The sequence below is a fragment of the Schistocerca americana genome, unplaced genomic scaffold, assembly GCF_021461395.2.
Source record: "Schistocerca americana isolate TAMUIC-IGC-003095 unplaced genomic scaffold, iqSchAmer2.1 HiC_scaffold_383, whole genome shotgun sequence".
NCBI lineage: Eukaryota > Metazoa > Arthropoda > Insecta > Orthoptera > Acrididae > Schistocerca > Schistocerca americana.
The window spans coordinates 62,501-67,500 of NW_025726108.1; the positions used below are offsets into that span (position 1 = coordinate 62,501).

General features: G+C 52.1%; 1 non-coding gene across 1 annotated transcript in view; it reads right to left on the bottom strand.

Annotated features, from left to right (window-relative positions):
- Positions 1-874, bottom strand: part of LOC124581959 — a 1,910-nt gene extending 1,036 nt beyond the window's left edge. The window contains exon 1 of the ribosomal RNA XR_006973596.1: positions 1-874. This exon is cut by the window's left edge and continues 1,036 nt beyond it. This is a non-coding gene — a ribosomal RNA (small subunit ribosomal RNA).
- Between the last annotated feature and the right edge of the window lie 4,126 nt (positions 875-5,000).

Here is a 5,000-nt window from a genome sequence, read left to right on the forward strand (position 1 = left end):
GCCTGCTTTAAGCACTCTAATTTGTTCAAAGTAAACGTGCCGGCCCACCGAGACACTCACTCAAGAGCACCCTGGTAGGATTGCAACGGGGTCCGCCTCGGGACGCACGAGCACGCACGAGGCGCGTCGCACGCCTTCAGCTCGCCCCACCGGCAGGACGTCCCACGATACATGCCAGTTAAACACCGACGGGCGGTGAACCAACAGCGTGGGACACAAATCCAACTACGAGCTTTTTAACCGCAACAACTTTAATATACGCTATTGGAGCTGGAATTACCGCGGCTGCTGGCACCAGACTTGCCCTCCAATAGATACTCGTTAAAGGATTTAAAGTGTACTCATTCCGATTACGGGGCCTCGGATGAGTCCCGTATCGTTATTTTTCGTCACTACCTCCCCGTGCCGGGAGTGGGTAATTTGCGCGCCTGCTGCCTTCCTTGGATGTGGTAGCCGTTTCTCAGGCTCCCTCTCCGGAATCGAACCCTGATTCCCCGTTACCCGTTACAACCATGGTAGGCGCAGAACCTACCATCGACAGTTGATAAGGCAGACATTTGAAAGATGCGTCGCCGGTACGAGGACCGTGCGATCAGCCCAAAGTTATTCAGAGTCACCAAGGCAAACGGACCGGACGAGCCGACCGATTGGTTTTGATCTAATAAAAGCGTCCCTTCCATCTCTGGTCGGGACTCTGTTTGCATGTATTAGCTCTAGAATTACCACAGTTATCCAAGTAACGTGGGTACGATCTAAGGAACCATAACTGATTTAATGAGCCATTCGCGGTTTCACCTTAATGCGGCTTGTACTGAGACATGCATGGCTTAATCTTTGAGACAAGCATATGACTACTGGCAGGATCAACCAGGGAGCTGCGTCAACTAGAGCTGAGCAGCCGGCCGCCCGGGAGTGTGTCCCGGGGGCCCGCGCGAACACGCAAGCGTCCGCTCAATTATTCTGCAAACAGGAGGAGGCTGAGCTCCCCTGCACAATACACCTCGAAACCCTCTCAGGTCCCGGCGGCGCGCAGCGCCGTCCTAAGTACTTGGTCGGGTTCGAGAGAGGCGCAATCGCCCGGAGTTTGGCGAGTAGACGCTTTAGGTGCGACCACCCGTGCTCCCAACTGAGCTTGCCGCTGCCGACAGAGGCCCGGGAGCGTGCTGTCGTGGCATTGCCGGCGGGAGACAACACGCGCCACCTACGGTGGCCGGCAGCTCCAACGCCAGCGCCACAGAAGGACAAAAGCCCCACTTGGGTGCCGAAGCGAACTCTCCCAGCACAGCGCACGCGCCAACACGTCCGCACAGCTGCGATACAAACCACCTGCGAGAACCGCAGAGGCGACCGAGCAGCAGACGGCGTCGCGGCGCCGAGCGCCGGGCGGCGGCGCATCCTCAGCGCACACAGTCCTCAATCGGACCAGCACACTGCAGATGTCCACCGCGCTTCGCACCGGGCCCGCGAGGACCTACTTTGGCCGCACGGCGCCGCGTGCAGGGTGCGCCGGCGCGCAGCTGCGCCGCCTGCCGCCTCCGTCGGCCGGCGCGCCTGCCACTGGCCGCCCCCACCAGCCGGCTGTAGCGCGTGCGCCCACGCACCGCGCGGCCAGCACGCCGGGAGGCCCCCCCTCACCGGCCGGGGACGGTCCCACCCAGCCACCGCCGCGTATCGCTTCACACCCACATGCCATTCACGTTCGTGGGCATGGTGGGTATCGCTGAAACAACCGGTTGGTAGCTCAACCGATCGTCGCCATCACTGATTCACCTCTAGCGAGAACAACCGCACCACAACCGTTTACCAGTTGTTCATTTGCGTAACGTCACCAGCAAACGTAGACGTCCATCGCCATTTGCAAATTCAACGATTGTTGCATGCCTGTGTCAGGTGTCACGACACACTATGTCTGCCCACATACACGCAACAACATGTGCACGCTTCGCGAACACGTGGAAGGTGGCCCCCGTACGTATGCGATGTCCATTGCGCGAACGACTGTCAACCGGCCTCTGTCGCATGTCGCAGATGTGGAACGCAGTGCACCATGCTATCACGGTGTGTGAGAAGAGACGACTACGTCTGACAACACGCGCCACTACATCAACAGACGGCTCATGCTGATCGCCATCCACGGCATACCATACTGCAATCCAGCTCTTATAGGGAGACGACACGTAGCTGAGTGCACAATATTTGGACCGTATGGTTCGCCGTTGTTGGCGCAGTCGTGGTACGGTCACACATGTACCACGATGTATCATTCAGTACATGAGGACCAATGTGCAGTACAGTGTGTGACTTGGACGTACAACATCAGCGGACAGTTGACACACGCCGTACCACAACGTAGGCTGTGCTTCGCCATGCAAATGCCAATGAACAACTGCGAAGGGCATTGAGCATGTACGTCCTGCTGCCATCCGCATTACAGTGTATAGCTGCAAGGTGTTTAACATGAAGCGATACTCTGGGGACCAGGCAGTGCGAGTAGCAAACTATATTGCGGGGGTTGCAGTTAGGCAACACCACACTAATTTAACGCGTCGTATGACAATTACAGAGCAGGTTAAGGCCCAACGTGTGTTGGGTTAAGGCCCAACGTGTGTTGGGTTAAGGCCCAACGTGTGTTGGGTTAAGGCCCAACGTGTGTTGGGTTAAGGCCCAACGTGTGTTGGGTTAAGGCCCAACGTGTGTTGGGTTAAGGCCCAACGTGTGTTGGGTTAAGGCCCAACGTGTGTTGGGTTAAGGCCCAACGTGTGTTGGGTTAAGGCCCAACGTGTGTTGGGTTAAGGCCCAACGTGTGTTGGGTTAAGGCCCAACGTGTGTTGGGTTAAGGCCCAACGTGTGTTGGGTTAAGGCCCAACGTGTGTTGGGTTAAGGCCCAACGTGTGTTGGGTTAAGGCCCAACGTGTGTTGGGTTAAGGCCCAACGTGTGTTGGGTTAAGGCCCAACGTGTGTTGGGTTAAGGCCCAACGTGTGTTGGGTTAAGGCCCAACGTGTGTTGGGTTAAGGCCCAACGTGTGTTGGGTTAAGGCCCAACGTGTGTTGGGTTAAGGCGCAACGTGTGTTGGGTTAAGGCGCAACGTGGGTTACGTTAAGGCGCAACGTGGGTTACGTTAAGGCGCAACGTGGGTTACGTTAAGGCGCAACGTGGGTTACGTTAAGGCGCAACGTGGGTTACGTTAAGGCGCAACGTGGGTTACGTTAAGGCGCAACGTGGGTTACGTTAAGGCGCAACGTGGGTTACGTTAAGGCCCAATATAGGTTAGGTTAAGGCCCAATATAGGTTAGGTTAAGGCCCAATATAGGTTAGGTTAAGGCCCAATATAGGTTAGGTTAAGGCCCAATATAGGTTAGGTTAAGGTACAATATAGGTTAGGTTAAGGTACAATATAGGTTAGGTTAAGGTACAATATAGGTTAGGTTAAGGTACAATATGGGTTAGGTTAAGGTACAATATGGGTTAGGTTAAGGCGCAATATGGGTTAGGTTAAGGCGCAATATGGGTTAGGTTAAGGCGCAATATGGGTTAGGTTAAGGCGCAATATGGGTTAGGTTAAGGCGCAATATGGGTTAGGTTAAGGCGCAATATGGGTTAGGTTAAGGCGCAATATGGGTTAGGTTAAGGCGCAATATGGGTTAGGTTAAGGCGCAATATGGGTTAGGTTAAGGTACAATATAGGTTAGGTTAAGGTACAATATAGGTTAGGTTAAGGTACAATATAGGTTAGGTTAAGGTACAATATGGGTTAGGTTAAGGTACAATATAGGTTAGGTTAAGGCACAATATGGGTTAGGTTAAGGCGCAATATGGGTTAGGGTAAGGCGCAATATGGGTTAGGTTAAGGCGCAATATGGGTTAGGTTAAGGCGCAACGTGGGTTACGTTAAGGCGCAACGTGGGTTACGTTAAGGCGCAACGTGGGTTACGTTAAGGCGCAACGTGGGTTACGTTAAGGCGCAACGTGGGTTACGTTAAGGCGCAACGTGGGTTACGTTAAGGCCCAATATAGGTTAGGTTAAGGCCCAATATAGGTTAGGTTAAGGCCCAATATAGGTTAGGTTAAGGCCCAATATAGGTTAGGTTAAGGCCCAATATAGGTTAGGTTAAGGTACAATATAGGTTAGGTTAAGGTACAATATAGGTTAGGTTAAGGTACAATATGGGTTAGGTTAAGGCGCAATATGGGTTAGGTTAAGGCGCAATATGGGTTAGGTTAAGGCGCAATATGGGTTAGGTTAAGGCGCAACGTGGGTTACGTTAAGGCGCAACGTGGGTTACGTTAAGGCGCAACGTGGGTTACGTTAAGGCGCAACGTGGGTTACGTTAAGGCGCAACGTGGGTTACGTTAAGGCCCAATATAGGTTAGGTTAAGGCCCAATATAGGTTAGGTTAAGGCCCAATATAGGTTAGGTTAAGGCCCAATATAGGTTAGGTTAAGGTACAATATGGGTTAGGTTAAGGTACAATATGGGTTAGGTTAAGGTACAATATAGGTTAGGTTAAGGCGCAACGTGGGTTACGTTAAGGCCCAATATAGGTTAGGTTAAGGCCCAATATAGGTTAGGTTAAGGCCCAATATAGGTTAGGTTAAGGCCCAATATAGGTTAGGTTAAGGCCCAATATAGGTTAGGTTAAGGTACAATATAGGTTAGGTTAAGGTACAATATAGGTTAGGTTAAGGTACAATATGGGTTAGGTTAAGGTACAATATGGGTTAGGTTAAGGTACAATATAGGTTAGGTTAAGGCACAATATGGGTTAGGTTAAGGCGCAATATGGGTTAGGTTAAGGCGCAATATGGGTTAGGTTAAGGCGCAATATGGGTTAGGTTAAGGCGCAATATGGGTTAGGTTAAGGCACAATACGGGTTAGGTTAAGGCACAATACGGGTTAGGTTAAGGCACAATACGGGTTAGGTTAAGGCACACATTGTTGTAAGGAAAGGTGTTTTCGGGGGGGGGGGGGGGGGCTGGTTTGTTGATTGTGATTATCGT